The 19,975-nt window shown below is 39.6% G+C and overlaps 1 protein-coding gene and 1 long non-coding RNA gene across 7 annotated transcripts in view; both read left to right on the forward strand.

Moving 5' to 3' along the window:
- The window catches only part of LOC105224889 (ankyrin-3), a 610,175-nt gene that overhangs the window by 516,688 nt on the left and 73,512 nt on the right, over positions 1–19,975 (forward strand). Inside the window, exon 1 of one of the 6 annotated variants that reach the window (XM_049460056.1) lies at positions 8,267–8,343. The exons of the other annotated variants lie outside the window; for them this stretch is intronic. The gene's annotated coding sequence lies outside the window, so the exon portion shown is untranslated. Of the gene's footprint in view, positions 1–8,266; positions 8,344–19,975 lie in introns of those variants that run through there. 6 annotated transcript variants of the gene reach the window in all.
- LOC125779619 (uncharacterized) lies at positions 18,016–18,610 on the forward strand. Its single transcript, XR_007423407.1, has 2 exons — positions 18,016–18,142; positions 18,210–18,610. It is a non-coding gene; the product is annotated as an uncharacterized LOC125779619 (long non-coding RNA).

Here is a 19,975-nt window from a genome sequence, read left to right on the forward strand (position 1 = left end):
AGTTACGTGACTCGATGTTGCCAAGGCACTACTGCGACATTAGCCTCTACGGCAATGCAATGTGCACCCAGTTCGCGCATTGCACCGGCACTCACCCCGAGTGGCGAGCAGAGAACCACCACGGCCCACAGGAGCTCAAACAGCAAAATGACTCCAATTCTGACTTGTCCTTCCCCAAACCTTTCTCCAGCTCCAATCCTCATGCGAGAACCACTCCACAACTCCTGGTTCCTCGCACAGTCTGGTCCGCTCGTCAGACCGTTATTCGTCAAAACGTCACATCAGTCAAGTGCAATTCTTGCACTGGCTAGTGTCACTTCCCAGCGTGGTCCGGTCTGAGTACCACTCGTGAGTGAGTCGTACGTTGCCCCATGCTGCAGGAGTTTGCCCCCGCAACATTTAACAGTGGCGTCGCCAAACAACACCACAGTGCGACAGTCGCCCCTGCGGGTTTTACAACTGCAACAAACACCACCCACACGCCTCTCCCTATCCCCCAGAATCACCCTTGGACACCCGCGTCAAACCCGAATACTACAAATGTACTGCAACGGACTCCAGAGTATGATCGAGGAGATAGTTTCACTCATGAATCGCGAACATCGATAGCTGCGGTCCAAGAAATCAAGATAAACAGCTGCTCAGATCTTCTGAGTTGTTGATCAAATCATGGAAAACATCAAGTAAGACCGGCATGTGGCATCTCGTGACATCGCACAGAAGATGGGAGTTAATCTCCAAATCTTATTAAACCATTTACAAAACAGCTTGATGATTATTTATTATTTATTTATTTAATAAACCATACGCCAATCGGCTTTATACATCGAATATTTAGTAAAAATATACAAAATGATATAGAGATATGAATGTGAAAAGTGATATATGTACACAATCAGTTAAATGTAAGTAAAGAGTTAGTGATAGATAAACAATAAATTTTTGGTTTGCGAGATGAAAGCTTGATATGTCCCTCCATAAAAATCGATGTCTGCGTGTAATGAGTTTACGAGATTAGCAATCCTATTATTTGGTCCGTGGTATACGTAGTTTCGTTGAGTCTTGGTTGTTTTTAACAGTCTGTTATGTCTGAGCGAGAGGCTAGCAGGTGCAAGCTCAAAACTGCTGAGTGCTTCTGAGGAGTCAATCAGACCGTTGACAATTTTGTAGAAAAATGCCGCATCAGCGACCATCCGACGCGAGGTTAAGCTATTGAGTCTGAAACGGGAGCGGATGTCCTCAGTGGAGAGTCCCCGCATCCTTAACGAATGATGGAACAACAATGTCTTGCAGAATTTGTTTTGAATTCTCTCAACTCGGTTGATTTGTGTATCCGTATATGGAGACCAGATAACACAGCCATACTCTAATATAGGCAGTACAAGTGAACGGTATAGTGTGACCAGAGAATTCGGGTTGTTGAAATCCCTTCCTGTTCTGTTGATGAGTCCAAGCACTTTAAAAGATTGCACAGTTATTTTGTCAATATGTTTTGCAAATGTGAGTTTGTTGTCTATAGTAATTCCTAGATCCTTGATTTCGGTTAATTCCTGTAGATACTCGTTGTTGAGTTTGTAGTTGGGGACGATGTTGTTATGAGAGCGTGAGAAGGATACGACAGCGCATTTTTTCGCATTGAGATCGAGATTATTTTTAAGGCACCAGGTTGCTAAGCAGTCGATATCTTGTTGTAGTTGTGTGACGTCGGAATCGTTTGAAACAATTCTGAAGATTTTCAAATCATCGGCATATAGCAGACATTCAGACTGTATGTTGTGTACAATGTCATTGATGAAAATATTAAAGAGTAGTGGTCCTAAATGCGATCCCTGAGGAACTCCAGATGTGACCTCATATTCTCTAGACAGATGTCCGTCAACCCTGACTTGTAGGCACCTGTCAGTTAAATATGAGTTGAGCCAATCTAATGCGGTGCCATTGACGCCATATTTATATAGTTTTGAGACGAGTATCATATGGTCAACCCGGTCAAACGCTTTACTAAAATCGGTGTAGATTGAATGTACCTTTTGTCCTTCATTCAGTGCGTTGAGTATATAGTTGACATACAAATAGAGGTTTGACACAGTTGATCTGCCACCCACAAATCCGTGTTGTTTTATAGTGATGATCTCCTTGAAGGTTAGTGATAGTTGAGGCAGAACCAACTTTTCAAAGAGCTTGGCTAATGCTGATTGGATGCAGATGGGCCTGTAGTTTGCTACTTCAGACCTTAGGCCGCTTTTGTGTATTGGACTCACATAAGACAGTTTCCAGGCACGAGGGAAGCAACCTGATTTAAGTGAGTAGTTAAAGATATGAGTGAGGGGCTCACAAAGCTCGATGGCGCAGTTTTTTAAAAAAACGTTTGGTATCCCATCTGGTCCGGCACCTTTGTTTGGATTTAATTTCAATAGCTGCTGCAGAACATCATTGTATAGGACCTCTAAGCTGTGAACGTTGGTTGACGATCCAGTTGAGTTAGAATCAACGTGCTGATTGCCGTGAGTATGTGTGGAGAATGTAGTCTTGAAATATGAGGCGAAAAGATTGCTAATATCCGGGCCGGTGTCAGCTATTTGGTCCATCCAGGACATTGAGGATGGTATATCAATATTATTTTGTTTCTTATCTTTTATAAATTTCCAAAATGCGTTGGTGTCAGACTGGACCATGTTCTCAACTTTGTTTACGTAACTACTGTAACATTCCGCACAGAGTCTTTTGCAGTCCCTCCTTAGAGTACTAAAACGGTTGTAATTGTGTTGGTTTTCCCTTTTCTTGTATTGAGTGTGTGCTGATTTTTTGAGCTTGATCTTGTTTATGAGTTCATAGGAGAACCAGCAGGGATAGGTACTGATAGATTTTTTGTGAACCGGTACATATTGTGATATTCCTACTTCAAGGGTATTGTATAACCAATTGACTTTACTTTCAATGGTGTCCAATGCGTACAGTACCGTCCAATTGACTCGATGAAAGAAAGCGTTGAGGCTGACGTAATCAGCTTTCCTGAATGAGTAAGTGGCTGGATTAAAATGCTCTAAGTTCAGTTGAAATTTTAGATTTATGACGAAGGCAGGATGATATTTGTCCTCAAGAACGAGAGGTAAGGTTTTATCCACGTAAGCCTCAACATTGCTGAAACAAAGGTCCAGAAGATTGTTCTGGAGGTTATTTATGTTATTTATTTGGATGCATTCCAGTAAAGCAAGTCCATCGTATACAAATTTTTCGCAATCGGCTCTGGGGGTGCTGCTTGACAAGTTGAAGTCACCAACGATTATTAGCTTTGCGTTATTGTATTTGACATTGATATAGTTGAGAGTTGTAAGTAGTTTACGATAAGTTTCCAGTGTTGTAAGAGGCGGCATGTATACACATCCAACAATTATATTAAGTACAGTACCTATGATTTTTACGAATACCAATTCCAAATCTCTGTCATCTGTGGTAATTAAATCGGCATGGATGTGGCGTTTGACGGCGATGAAGACGCCACCACCACGATCTAAACCAGTGCATATTGGATCTCTATCTCTTCTAAAAATTTTATAAGTGCTATCAGTTACCTCGCCATCATTAATTGACGAGTTTAACCACGACTCAGTGATACAGAGTAGATCATGACCACTAGCCGCAGATACTGTCATAAACTTAGACAGCTTTGTCCGAAGGCCTCTGGTGTTTTGGTAATAAATCTGAAGGGTTTTCAGGTTTCTTTTTCTCACTGATCGAACGAAAATTCTTGTTCACTATCTGCGGTACTCCTCGAATGTATTTGATGGTTTTGCTCGTGTCACCATTTTTGACAAGAGTATCGAGTTCGGATCGCAGCTCACTGAGAAGAGACTGCTGTGCTGGAGTCTGATCAGATTTGAAGGTAACTGTCATTCCATCGCGTTGGTTAAGCCTAAAAATCTCCCTAGCATCGGTCGCTGAACGAGTCTCAATGAGCAGGGGACGTGTACGGCCGGTTGCCGGACGACCTAGTCTACGAATCCTGAATTGAGGTATTTTGGCAGAGATTTCGGGGGGTAAGACTGCCGAGAGCGAAGTTTTGTCGGCTTCCAGTCTGTCATTACCAGCAGCACTAGTAGCTTCAGTGATGCCAAGGGCAATGACATTACTCTCTCTCCTTTTTCGATCGTTCATCTCCCTTATGATGTCTTCCGGAGATGATACATTTCTGTAGGAGTTGAGCTTGTTTTCTACGGAGGAGATCCTGTCACTCAAGTTAGAATATTTTTTTTCAATGGCAACGTTCTGCTTAGAAAGCTTGTATACTTCTTTCTTGAGTTCAGCGATACTCTCCCCGATAGTTTGTTTAAAATTATCAAATTTGTTATTGAAAGCTTGGGAAAATTGTTCGAATTGCTTCTTGAGAATTGTTTCTAATTTATTAATATTGTCATCTCCACTAACATCAGGCTCCTCATCAGATGCAATATCAATGTCTCTAACACTAGCCTCAAATTCACTGCATACGGTGCACCTCCACTGTATGTCATGTTTTTTGATTTTAGTAGCAATGACATTAAATTCTGCGTTACTCAGTTTCAGACATTCAACGTGGTACCATTTCTGACATAATGCACATCTTAGACCTTTTGTATTCTTACGTACTGGTTCTGAGCAGCTACCGCAAGCGCTAGCATCAACTTGCTTTTTGGGTGGCATGTTGAGTATGTATTAATGTATTCGCACTTACACAAATGTTTAAATGTTAAACAGACGTCGGTAGATCACTATTGTTGTGCAACAATTGTACAATATTGTGCAGAAGTAAATAAGTTGTACTTATGAGTTTACTTATTGATTTTCACTTGTAATTTAATAATTTTCAATAATTTTTAATTATTTTAACGGAGCGTTCTTAACATACACGTCTGAACGGTAGCCCTCAGAGTTGCCAATGTATGTATGATTTGACGCAAAAAAATCTTCTGGACCGAATCAACGCCTTCGATATGCTACTGAAACGGAACGAACTCGACCCATTTTTGGAGCGGATGGTGACTGGCAACGAAATGGATCACATACGACAATATCGAGCGAAAACGGTCAAGCTGGGATTGACGGACAGGGAATTGGTGGGATTGAAAGGGAATCATGCACTATGAGCTGCTTCCATATGGCCAGAAGCTTAATTCTTCTATACTGCGAACAACTGGAGCGCTTGAAGCAGGCGATCGACCAGAAGCATCCAGAATTGGCCAACAGGAAGAGTGAAGTGTTCCACCAGGACAACGCCAGACCACACACTTCGTTGATGACTCGTCAGAAGCTACGGGAGCTCGGATGGGAGGTTTTATCGCATCCACCATATAGCCCGGACATAGCGCCAAGTGATTACCACCTTTTCCTGTCCATGGCGAACGTCCTTGTTGATGAAAAGTTGAATTCAAAAGAGGCTTGAGAAAATTTCTTCGCAAGTAAAGGTTGGTACGCAGCTCTCAAGTAATTGCTCAAGAAAAAAAATACATTATTTCTCAAGTAATTTTGACCACTGGTTACGCATTGTGAATGATCCACATTAGAAGAGCAAGAGAGAACAAACAAAGTAAACAAACTTTGTGCGTATGTATGTGTATGGTAACACAAATATTTTCATTGAGATTTAAGGAATGTTGTTGATGATTGGTTGGTTTAATACAACATTTCAAAATGGATTATACTTTATAATAATGATTTCAACTAATTTAGGATGAATTTGACGATTACTTCGAATTTCCCTCAAGAAACAATTGTTGATTTGATGTTTCTTCGCAAAACCAGGTTTGCCATATTCACATTTTATTGAAAAAAGTATTAAAAATTAGTACTAGATTTCTTGAGAGCTGCGTACTAGCACAAGTAACTTTATCGCAGGAACGTTTCTGGACCGTTTCTTAAGCGTTTTTTTATATGAAGTTTTTACGTTTCTTGAGAGCTGCGTACTAAGCTTAAGGAGGGGGGCTTCTACGAGGGGAGTATTATGAAGTTTCCGTCTAGACGGCGCATATTTGAGCTAAATCCGATCACACTTTTTTTATAGAGCATTGAATAAATAGCAAAAAAGCGGAAGGGAGATATTTGACAACCTAATATCAAAACACTCCAGCTCTGAAAGTATTCGACGCAGTACCCGCCGCGGGAAGCAGAGGAAGAGGAAGACCTCCACTCCGTTGGAAGGACCAAGGGGAGAAGGACCTGGCTTCGCTTGGAATATCCAATTGGCGCCACGTAGCGAAGAGAAGAAACGACTGGCGCGCTGTTGTTGACTCGGCTATAATAGCGTAAGCTGTGTCTACGCCAGTAAAGAAGAAGAAGAAGAATATCATCCAGTTACATGTTGCCCTACAGGATATCACCCGCATATAGGTGCGCTGCTCGTGGTGAAAACCATTTGGTACTAGGCTACTTTGATGCGCATCATGATCTTTGGCATTCCTGCCTGTCAAATGATCGTATAGGGATGGAGCTGGGGGAACAGATTGACGTTCTGTACAATGAATGGCGAAGCACCCACCAGTTATGGGCACCTGCGATAGCTCGCCCGATATTATCATTGCTAGGGTCGGTCTGATAAATAGCATAACCTGGCGACATATTCTAACTCTCGCATCAGACCATCGTACCTTCGTTAACTTTAACAAAGCTGTTGTTGTTGTTGTTGTAGCGGCAGAGTTCTGCCGAGTTGACAGTCCTTGGCCGGATAAAAATCCAGGTCCGTTCCGGTTACGTAGACCCGACTGTCGTGGGAACAGCTTTAACAAAGCTCACTGGGTCGGCTGCACAAATTTTACTGGGAACACCTTAAAAGCCTTAACCACGTATTCGATGGCGAACGTCAATTCCGCAAGGTAATACCAATACCATCTATGTATATGATTTATAGTCATTCCCGACATTTAAAAGATACGTATACAAATTTAGCAACTGAGAAACTATTAGTTAATGAGATATAACATTTTGTGTGAAGCATCTTGTGTTAGTTTACAAAAAAGTGGATCAAATAGCATTTCGTGGGGGAAGGAATACAATTGAAAAATAGGGTTTAATTTGGACTCTGCACCAGAGAAAAAGAGTTTTGCTAAGTTGGAAAGAGGCGAAATAACCAAAGTTGGTGCCACGAAAGTTCATAGTCCAAGAAAAACAACGAATTGCTGATTCTGAGAAGTATTGGAGTGGTCTTTAATTGTAATAAAACCGAATTTGTGAGTCGGTATGTGACAGCAGAAACATGGTTCCCTTGTTTTACACTGGAGTCAAATTGACTGACAGCCTAGCGGACTGTACATGATCCTCAAGTGTGGAAAGACGAAAAAGTCAGCTGTCAAGGTTATGACATCAGTTTTTTGGGATGGTATAATAATTATAAAACTGATTGCTGAGCCAGTTATAATCCATTGTACTGTGTATTTGGTCGCAGTTCTTTCCACCACTTCCAATATTTAACAATTGTATTATATTATATTTGAGGAAGGATCAGTTTCAAATTCTACGCATATACTTCAACGTTTCCGTTTAAATACTGCACTGCAATGTTCGAATGCTTCGAAAATATTTATCAACACTGCAGTTATTCCTCTATATTTTACGTAAGATGCCGCGTTTAGCTTGTTATGAATGCATTTGCGTCCTTCGTTCATAGTGCAAATGTCAATGTAATTATTTATTGTGATATTAAAAATATCTGACGGGTTCATGCCAAAAAAACTGCCTTGTTGAGAAGCAACAAACGGTATGTATGTATTCATACGAAAATTAGTGTTTTTCTGCATTCGCTTTGTTTTGCTATTTTTTCTTTTACTTATATCTTTTTTTTTAAGCAATAAAATTTTCAAATGATTCTTCCACGAATTTTGAACTTATGCTTATGATTTGAAATACAATTTTAGTGTTAACCTTCCTGTACCCGCGCCAAATGTTTTAACACCTATACCCGCGCACGGTGTGACAGACCGAGACTTTGACTCCTCTTACCTTTTTATTTTTCTATAAAACTGTTTATATTTTTTTTATTTTATAGGAACTAAATGATGTAAAAAAACAAAAAATATCAGTTGTTAGCGTAAATTATGTATTACTTTAATGACTATCAGTCTTTCCAAAACTTTCCAAAAAAAAAATATGTACGAAAAACTGTTTCGTCGGTCTCACAGACATGTGCGCGGGTATAGGAAGGTTAATGAATTGTATTGAATTTTAACATAAAGAGATAGAAACTATCCTATGTCCGTCTCCTGGTTCTATGCTACCTCCCAACCATTTTTCAGTCAAATCGGTTCAGCCCATTTGGGAAAAGTATTAGAGTTTTTGGAATCAGCGCAAATCACAGATATCAACGCTTGTAACGCTGTAAGTATAACGGTCTTTTGTATTGTAGATAAGAATTTTTATTTTGAACACTAAAAATGGGTTCTACGAAATCAAATTTCTGAAAACGATTCTGAAGCGATATAATATATTATTTCGTCTTACACAATCATATCCTTAGATTCACAATCATATCCTTAGATTCGCCGTCACAGAGAACAAGGAGAAAGTTTAGTTTTGTGAGACTGACTTCAGATAAAGACTTTTTTGTCGCGTAAACCGGCGATATATATGGATTGTTTCTTTGTTAAAGTATTTATATACTTAGGGTACTCACAACGTGTCATAAAGCATCGCAGAATCATAAATTTTTATACTATTTTCAAAAATTTATTGTTGGATTGCATACTAAAATAAGTTAACGCAAATACAACTCTGAACGCTATGTTTTCTGATCGCTATAACTTATAACTTTATGAGACTATGTGAAACCCCTAACTATAAATATGTATATTACTAGATCTAAACCCGCTCGTTTGGAAGTTGGGACTGGCATCGTATCTTTATTACCTTATTGTCAATAATATCGTGCACTCATTGCAAATTACAATTGGAATTTTTTTTCAACAGGTCAGACCACCTGCCCATAATTGTCTCTATCGAGAACCCTCCCGATTTTGTTTCTGTGGACAGCCGTACTTTCGTTAACTTTAAAAAAACTAATTAGGTCAGCTTCACAGAATTTTCTGGGAACACGTTCAACGCTTTACCCATTCCTACCAACGTATTCGATGGCGAACGTCAATTCCGCAAGGTGATCGTAGCAACTACCGCTCGTTCCAGCCCGGCTGTAAGATTGCGGAACTTTGTCCTATATTCCTAGCCGAAGTAGCTGTTTAAGCACATAAGCGCGACACCTTACGCCATGCCGATCCCGGGGATCCCTGAATAAGTGATGTCAATTTGGAGATTCGGTGATTGGTAAATCAACATAAGCGGACAAAATAGATAGACCTTAGTTCCTGCAACCTCTCCACCGGTGAGAGTAAGTTTTGGTTTACTGCCAAGGTTTTGTCTAATACGAAGAGACATGATGACCGAGTTTAAGTTCAGTTCAATGGTCATGCCTTTTCAGACCCGAAAAAGTGCGCGAGCTATTTTAGCCGGCAGTTTACACTGCACCCTTCGGTAGACAAAGGTGAACGATGTGTTAACCGACGGCTACGCAAAATGCCAAAAGACTGCGCACCACTAACTTTCACCGATGAGGAGGCTCAGAATGTTATCAACAAAGCGAAATCGCCGAATCCATTGGCCCTGATGGAGTCAATGACCTGATGGTTGCTTATACTAAAACATCTAGGCTCGACGGGATTTAGCTACCCCACCAAGGTCTTCAACCTGCCGCTAACCACTCTCCAAATACCCGAAGACACCTTATGTCGAATATGTCGGTCAGGGTAGGAGTTAAATATATATAATATATAATTGCTTGGATTCCGATCCTCTGGTTGATGATTTACAGCTTAAAGTATTTCCCTGGCTTTGATTCTTACAATCTTTAAAAGTATAAAATGTTCGGTTGCACTCGAACCCTTACTTGTATAACTCATATATAATAATCTTAACACGGTAACAGTGCGAAAATGGACGGAATCGAACAACCACCTTTGAATTCAAGTACCTATACTTTACTTCTTACCGCAAATATATTCTGGAATAATCCTTTCCTGACCATGGTATGTCTATGTGTCAAAAATGTCACTATTTCCCTTAGATCCCATATACTGTGCTGTATATATTGATCAACATGTGAGCTATATCAATGAAAATGAAACAGTGTGTTTTACTCATAACAATGTATCTTTGTGCCTAAAATGGATAAAATTGAGCGAAAACTTGCTGTAGCGCCAATATAATAAACATATATCTTCCGTGTGACTTTACTCCTTATGATTGGGAGTAGTATGTGAGGTACATTAATGAATCTCTGGAAACATTTTATTATTATGTGTCGTTTTAGTAATATGCATAATTGAAAAAAATATATAAAATCGAATCGATACCACCTACAATGCCCATATTCTAGATATGCATAATGATTTTATTTTTATTTAGAAACCTTATGTGTTGGTGTTGTTGTTTTAACGGTTATTCAATCCCCGTTAGAATGGTAGGGATTATCCAAGTTGTCGTCGACGTCATCTAACGAGAGGCGCAAGAAACATGCTGTTTCGACGGCGTCGGACCAAAGAGAAAAGGGTGTCAGATGAGTGGGGTTGGCGGGCGGGACATGCAAAGCGGTGGGCAGTGTCATGCGGAGACTCATTGTACGCAGGACATAGGTCAGACATGTTGGGGTCTATTCTGGACAAATAGAAGTTCAATTATTTTTATTATTTATTTTTGAGAAAATTTTTTATTTCTTATTTATAATTTTTTATTCTTTATTTATAACTCAATGAAAAATCATTATGAATGATGAAACTCGTAAACGCTTAACTTAATCGAAAAATCATTACAGACCATTTTTATAGAGCAGTAAATTTCCTACAAAACTATGAGTTTCATCATTTATAATAATTTTTTTTTTTCACTGAGTTATAAAATTAATAAGAAATAAAAAATTTTCCCAAAAATAATCAAACTTTAACTGTTAATATCTTTTAAAAGGTTGGGTTTACGAAAAAATCACATGAGACCTTTTTTGTAGAGCATTCAATTTCCTACAAAATTTAGGGATAGATAAGATAAGATATTTTTTCAAGTCGTTGGAAGCGAGGTATAAATTTTTCTATCTGATAATAAGAAAAAATAGAAAACTGTATGTAGGAGGACCTTCCCGTTACAATTAAAAACTCATATTTGGAGAGGCTTTCTTAGAGGTGTCTAGGAACCTATTTTTCCAATTACCAATCGAAAAAAAAAAATTTTTTGAATCGCCCTAGTGAGTTTAAGTTTGTCGTCGCTAGAGCAACGGAGTTGGCGGGGGGCTGCTCCATATCCTCTTGACTCGTGTGGGCATTGAGTCCAATCCGGGCCAGTTAATACGAGTATAAACGGCACTTATACACGAGTATATGAGAGACGCTGATAAAGCCAGTTCTGCCCTAATCAAATAAACAAGAGTATCAAACACAGGACTTTGAACTCATACTACACCATACCCGAATGCAAGACATGCATACACATGCATAGGCCGCACGACAAGCACTTGTTAACAACAAATAACACAATTAGACTTTAGACCTAAGCCACAAAACATGAATATGTTATCAACTTAAAGAATAATATATAACCCCATAGCATAATACGAAAACATGTTCATTAAGTATGTGAATTTCTAGAATAAAGATCATATTCTGCAAAAGAAAGTAAATATTTTTTTAACTATTCATAAATATATGAATTAACTGGGGGCTCAACTGCTTTTTGCTGGGAAGGAGGAGATCGCACAACAGGACATTGGCATCCTTAAGAGTCTTCGAAGCGCATAGAAAAGGACATCTAAATTCTTAAGCTAAAATCTTTAGTAAAGAAAGCCAAAATCTGTAAATCTTCCTTAACGAAGATAGACAGCCCCAAAAATGAGTCAAGGAGCAAAACGGACAATGCCAAACGAGGACGTAAATCCTTCAGCTACAATCCATACCACTCCTGAAAAGTACATAATGTCCTACATTCAGGATCAGTTCTCGAAATTGGACGAGGAAAGGAGAAAGGACAAGGAGTTAATACAACAATATACCAAGAAACCACGATGCAATACCAGAATGTAACAGATGTACAAATTGAAGTAATAAAGGAATTACCTATTTTCCAAGGAAACAATAAAGAATATACGATATGGAAGTCACATGTAATGAAATTTATGGAACCACTCCAAGTATTCCAGATCACACCTCAATTCTACAATATCATTACAACCTTTAGAAGAAGAATCACTGGCATGCAGATATGTTACTTGAATGCAACGACACACCTCTCAACTTCTACAGTATCATGGAAGCTTTGGACGCACTATATCACGACCCAAACGCACTGTATGAAATACAAGAACACATGAAGAAATTGGCACAACAACCAACAGAAGACTTGGACACTTATTTCCAATACACATTGACACTGCACAAGAAGCTGATTAAAAATACAGTGGACCTTCTAAAAACAGAAATAAATAACAAATATATTGAACAAGAATCTACAACACAATTTACAAATTAAAAAATAAAAATTTGGCAAAAGCGTTAGCATCTAATTAATATTAAAGCTCAATGCAAACCTATGCAAGTGCTAAACAAATCGAAATACGATTACAATACACTACTTAAATAAAAATTTAAGACGACCTATCGAAATCCAAAAACAAAATTTAAATAACTTTTGGCAAAAACCAACTAATCAACATAGAATAATACCACAAAAGACAAATCCTTTTAATTTGAATCCACCAAAATGGCAAAATAATAATTTAAACCAATGACCAAGAAACCAATATAATTAGCCTAACCATAATAACAACTTCAGGCAAAATCAATTGCAACAAATGAGGATTAATTACAATTATGCACAACCTCAAAGAGTATTTAATACATACCAACCTCCACAAGAACGCATGGATGTTGACGAACCTCAAAGAAACAGTGGATACAAACGAAATCACTTAACAGAAACATCATTCTTCAACAGATACAAAGGATCAACACACACCAACAACCTGAACCTCAGCCACATGGAAGAAGCTGACGATACATCGCGAAACCAATATCCGTATGCAGATAACGATTTCGTCAATTCAGAAATAAAAAAAATATTAAAGAATAATATAATACAACCTAGTAGAAGTCCTTATAACTCACCAGTTTGGACAGTACTAAAAAAGGGTATAGATGAAAATGGAAAACCCAAGAAAAGATTAGTGATACATTTTCAATAATTAAATTCAAAAACTATAACAGATAGATATCCTATTCTGGATATAAATATGACAATTCAAGCGTTATGTAAAGCTAAATATTTTTCCACGATAGATCTAGAAGCAGGATTTCACCAAATTATGATAAAAAAGAAAATAGGGAAAAACAGCATTTTCCATAAATGGAGCAAAATATGACTTCATACGAATGCCCTTCGGATTAAGAAATGCACCCTCAATGTTTCAAAGATGTGTTGATGATATTCTACGAGAATATATAAACAAATTTGCGTTTGTATATATCGACGACGTGTTATTATATTCCTCGACACCTGAAGAACATATTAAACACATCCAAATAATAGTAAACGCATTACATAAAGCCAATATGAAAATCTCTGATGAAAAATCACACTTCTTTAAAAAACAAGTCGAATATTTAGGGCATATAATAGGATAACGGTAGATCCTCAAACCCTGAAAGAATTAAGGTCATTTTTAGCGGGATATTTTAAGAAATTTATACACGGATATAACAAATAACAAACCACTACAAGGAGAAAATAGTATAACAAGTAAAACAATGTCAGCTAAAAAAAAAATTAAATTAGAAGCTATAAAAGCTAAACGAATAATTAAAACCAACTTAATTGAACAAGTTGCACTATTTCAAACAGATTTCTCAAACCTTTTTGATTTAACTACAGATGTAATTTCGCCATAGGAGGGAGGAAACACTTCTCCAGCCTGCTGAATGGCGATGAACGCACAACACCAGGAGAAGGCGAACCCGATACCCCAATCGATGACGATAGAGCAGACGTTCCATTGCCCGACCATGAAGAAGTTCGAATAGCAATTGCCCGCCTGAAAAACAACAAAGCGGCAGGCGCATTGCCGGCCGAACTATTCAAACACGGCGGCGAAGAGCTGATAAGGTGCATGCATCAGCTTCTTTGCAAAATATGGTCAGACGAAAGTATGCCCAACGATTGGAATTTAAGTGTGCTATGCCCAATCCATAAAAAAGGAGACCCCACAATCTGCGCCAACTACCGTGGGATTAGCCTCCTCAACATCGCATATAAGGTTCTGTTGAGCGTATTGTGTGAAAGATTAAAGCCCACCGCCAACAAACTGATTGGACCTTATCAGTGTGGCTTTAGATCTGGTAAATCAACAACCGACCAGATATTCACCATGCGTCAAATCTTGGAAAAGACCCGTGAAAGGAGAATCAACACACACCACCTCTTCGTCGATTTCAAAGCTGCTTTCGACAGCACGAAAAGGAGCTGCCTTTATGCCGCGATGTCTGAATTTGGTATCCCCGCAAAACTAATACGGCAGTGTAAACTGACGTTGAGAAGCACAAAAAGCTCCGTCAGGATCGGGAAGGACCTCTCCGAGCCGTTCATTACCGAGCGAGGTTTCAGACAAGGCGACTCCCTATCGTGCGACTTCTTCAATCTGCTGCTGGAGAAAATTATTCGAGCTGCAGCACTTAATCGAGCAGGTACAAGAGTGTACAGCTGCTGGTGTATGCCGATGATATTTACGTTAGTTCTGCTTTCTCCAGACTGAACAAGGAAGCCACGCAAATGGGTCTGGCAGTGAACGAGGGCAAGACGAAATATCTCCTGTCATCAAACAAACAGTCGTCGCACTCGCGACTTGGCTCTCACGTCACTGTTGACAGTCATAACTTTGCATTTGTAGATAATTTCGTCTATTTAGGAACCAGCATTAACACCACCAACAATGTCAGCCTGGAAATCCAACGCAGGATTACTATTGCCAACTGGTGCTACTTCGGACTAAGTAGGCAATTGAAAAGTAAAGTCCGCTCTCGACGAACAAAAGCCAAACTCTACAAGTCGCTCATAGTTCCCGTCCTGCTATATGGTGCAGAGGCTTGAACGATGACAACAACCGATGAGTCGGCGTTGCGAGTTTTCGAGAGAAAAGTTCTGCAAAAGATTTATGGTCCTTTGCGCGTTGGCCACGGCGAATATCGCATTCGATGGAACGATGAGCTGTACGAGATATACGACGACATTGACATAGTTCAGCGAATTAAAAGACATCGACTACGCTGGCTCGGTCATGTTGTCCGGATGGATGAAAACACTCCAGCTCTGAAAGTATTCGACGCAGTACCCGCCGCGGGAAGCAGAGGAAGAGGAAGACCTTCACTCCGTTGGAAGGACCAAGTGAAGAAGGACCTGGCCAATTGGCGCCACGTAGCGAAGAGAAGAAACGACTGGCGCGCTGTTGTTGACTCGGCTATAATAGCGTAAGCGGTGTCTACGCCAGTAAAGAAGAAGAAGGAGTTTTATCACAAGAAAAGAAACCTACATATTTTATATCAAGAACAATAACAAAAACAGAAGAAAATTGTTGTACAACGGAAAAAGAATTATTAGCAATAGCATGGGCTATAGGAAAACTTAGGAATTATATTTACGGTATATCAGATTTAACTATACACACTGATCACCAAGCATTAATATTTTATATATATATACATACTCAAAACAAATGATAAATTCATTTAAGAATCAAATCATATTAAAGAAAACTAAACGAAAGATCATATTCTGCAAAAGAAAACATATATTTTTTTAACCATTCATAAGTATATGAATTAACTGGCCCGAAGAATTTTTTCTGCTGCGTTCGCGCCAAAAGGCTCCATCCAATCTTCACCTCGGTCAGGTGTAATACATGCATTGGATGGGACCATCTTAAGACCTGCTCAGGACTTAAGACCCATAGGGAGTGGACCACGAGTTACGTGACTCGATGTTGCCAAGGCACTACTGCGACATTAGCCTCTACGGCAATGCAATGTGCACCCAGTTCGCGCATTGCACCGGCACTCACCCCGAGTGGCGAGCAGAGAACCACCACGGCCCACAGGAGCTCAAACAGCAAAATGACTCCAATTCTGACTTGTCCTTCCCCAAACCTTTCTCCAGCTCCAATCCTCATGCGAGAACCACTCCACAACTCCTGGTTCCTCGCACAGTCTGGTCCGCTCGTCAGACCGTTATTCGTCAAAACGTCACATCAGTCAAGTGCAATTCTTGCACTGGCTAGTGTCACTTCCCAGCGTGGTCCGGTCTGAGTACCACTCGTGAGTGAGTCGTACGTTGCCCCATGCTGCAGGAGTTTGCCCCCGCAACATTTAACAGTGGCGTCGCCAAACAACACCACAGTGCGACAGTCGCCCCTGCGGGTTTTACAACTGCAACAAACACCACCCACACGCCTCTCCCTATCCCCCAGAATCACCCTTGGACACCCGCGTCAAACCCGAATACTACAAATGTACTGCAACGGACTCCAGAGTATGATCGAGGAGATAGTTTCACTCATGAATCGCGAACATCGATAGCTGCGGTCCAAGAAATCAAGATAAACAGCTGCTCAGATCTTCTGAGTTGTTGATCAAATCATGGAAAACATCAAGTAAGACCGGCATGTGGCATCTCGTGACATCGCACAGAAGATGGGAGTTAATCTCCAAATCTTATTAAACCATTTACAAAACAGCTTGATGATTATGTATGATTTGACGCAAAAAAATCTTCTGGACCGAATCAACGCCTTCGATATGCTACTGAAACGGAACGAACTCGACCCATTTTTGGAGCGGATGGTGACTGGCAACGAAATGGATCACATACGACAATATCGAGCGAAAACGGTCAAGCTGGGATTGACGGACAGGGAATTGGTGGGATTGAAAGGGAATCATGCACTATGAGCTGCTTCCATATGGCCAGAAGCTTAATTCTTCTATACTGCGAACAACTGGAGCGCTTGAAGCAGGCGATCGACCAGAAGCATCCAGAATTGGCCAACAGGAAGAGTGAAGTGTTCCACCAGGACAACGCCAGACCACACACTTCGTTGATGACTCGTCAGAAGCTACGGGAGCTCGGATGGGAGGTTTTATCGCATCCACCATATAGCCCGGACATAGCGCCAAGTGATTACCACCTTTTCCTGTCCATGGCGAACGTCCTTGTTGATGAAAAGTTGAATTCAAAAGAGGCTTGAGAAAATTTCTTCGCAAGTAAAGGTTGGTACGCAGCTCTCAAGTAATTGCTCAAGAAAAAAATACATTATTTCTCAAGTAATTTTGACCACTGGTTACGCATTGTGAATGATCCACATTAGAAGAGCAAGAGAGAACAAACAAAGTAAACAAACTTTGTGCGTATGTATGTGTATGGTAACACAAATATTTTCATTGAGATTTAAGGAATGTTGTTGATGATTGGTTGGTTTAATACAACATTTCAAAATGGATTATACTTTATAATAATGATTTCAACTAATTTAGGATGAATTTGACGATTACTTCGAATTTCCCTCAAGAAACAATTGTTGATTTGATGTTTCTTCGCAAAACCAGGTTTGCCATATTCACATTTTATTGAAAAAAGTATTAAAAATTAGTACTAGATTTCTTGAGAGCTGCGTACTAGCACAAGTAACTTTATCGCAGGAACGTTTCTGGACCGTTTCTTAAGCGTTTTTTTATATGAAGTTTTTACGTTTCTTGAGAGCTGCGTACTAAGCTTAAGGAGGGGGGCTTCTACGAGGGGAGTATTATGAAGTTTCCGTCTAGACGGCGCATATTTGAGCTAAATCCGATCACACTTTTTTTATAGAGCATTGAATAAATAGCAAAAAAGCGGAAGGGAGATATTTGACAACCTAATATCAAAACACTCCAGCTCTGAAAGTATTCGACGCAGTACCCGCCGGGAAAAGCAGAGGAAGAGGAAGACCTCCACTCCGTTGGAAGGACCAAGGGGAGAAGGACCTGGCTTCGCTTGGAATATCCAATTGGCGCCACGTAGCGAAGAGAAGAAACGACTGGCGCGCTGTTGTTGACTCGGCTATAATAGCGTAAGCTGTGTCTACGCCAGTAAAGAAGAAGAAGAAGAATATCATCCAGTTACATGTTGCCCTACAGGATATCACCCGCATATAGGTGCGCTGCTCGTGGTGAAAACCATTTGGTACTAGGCTACTTTGATGCGCATCATGATCTTTGGCATTCCTGCCTGTCAAATGATCGTATAGGGATGGAGCTGGGGGAACAGATTGACGTTCTGTACAATGAATGGCGAAGCACCCACCAGTTATGGGCACCTGCGATAGCTCGCCCGATATTATCATTGCTAGGGTCGGTCTGATAAATAGCATAACCTGGCGACATATTCTAACTCTCGCATCAGACCATCGTACCTTCGTTAACTTTAACAAAGCTGTTGTTGTTGTTGTTGTAGCGGCAGAGTTCTGCCGAGTTGACAGTCCTTGGCCGGATAAAAATCCAGGTCCGTTCCGGTTACGTAGACCCGACTGTCGTGGGAACAGCTTTAACAAAGCTCACTGGGTCGGCTGCACAAATTTTACTGGGAACACCTTAAAAGCCTTAACCACGTATTCGATGGCGAACGTCAATTCCGCAAGGTAATACCAATACCATCTATGTATATGATTTATAGTCATTCCCGACATTTAAAAGATACGTATACAAATTTAGCAACTGAGAAACTATTAGTTAATGAGATATAACATTTTGTGTGAAGCATCTTGTGTTAGTTTACAAAAAAGTGGATCAAATAGCATTTCGTGGGGGAAGGAATACAATTGAAAAATAGGGTTTAATTTGGACTGTGCACCAGAGAAAAAGAGTTTTGCTAAGTTGGAAAGAGGCGAAATAACCAAAGTTGGTGCCACGAAAGTTCATAGTCCAAGAAAAACAACGAATTGCTGATTCTGAGAAGTATTGGAGTGGTCTTTAATTGTAATAAAACCGAATTTGTGAGTCGGTATGTGACAGCAGAAACATGGTTCCCTTGTTTTACACTGGAGTCAAATTGACTGACAGCCTAGCGGACTGTACATGATCCTCAAGCGTGGAAAGACGAAAAAGTCAGCTGTCAAGGTTATGACATCAGTTTTTTGGGATGGTATAATAATTATAAAACTGATTGCTGAGCCAGTTATAATCCATTGTACTGTGTATTTGGTCGCAGTTCTTTCCACCACTTCCAATATTTAACAATTGTATTATATTATATTTGAGGAAGGATCAGTTTCAAATTCTACGCATATACTTCAACGTTTCCGTTTAAATACTGCACTGCAATGTTCGAATGCTTCGAAAATATTTATCAACACTGCAGTTATTCCTCTATATTTTACGTAAGATGCCGCGTTTAGCTTGTTATGAATGCATTTGCGTCCTTCGTTCATAGTGCAAATGTCAATGTAATTATTTATTGTGATATTAAAAATATCTGACGGGTTCATGCCAAAAAAACTGCCTTGTTGAGAAGCAACAAACGGTATGTATGTATTCATACGAAAATTAGTGTTTTTCTGCATTCGCTTTGTTTTGCTATTTTTTCTTTTACTTATATCTTTTTTTTGAAGCAATAAAATTTTCAAATGATTCTTCCACGAATTTTGAACTTATGCTTATGATTTGAAATACAATTTTAGTGTTAACCTTCCTGTACCCGCGCCAAATGTTTTAACACCTATACCCGCGCACGGTGTGACAGACCGAGACTTTGACTCCTCTTACCTTTTTATTTTTCTATAAAACTGTTTATATTTTTTTTATTTTATAGGAACTAAATGATGTAAAAAAACAAAAAATATCAGTTGTTAGCGTAAATTATGTATTACTTTAATGACTATCAGTCTTTCCAAAACTTTCCAAAAAAA

Source organism: Bactrocera dorsalis, chromosome 6 (genome assembly GCF_023373825.1).
Source record: "Bactrocera dorsalis isolate Fly_Bdor chromosome 6, ASM2337382v1, whole genome shotgun sequence".
NCBI classification, from domain to species: Eukaryota; Metazoa; Arthropoda; class Insecta; order Diptera; family Tephritidae; genus Bactrocera; species Bactrocera dorsalis.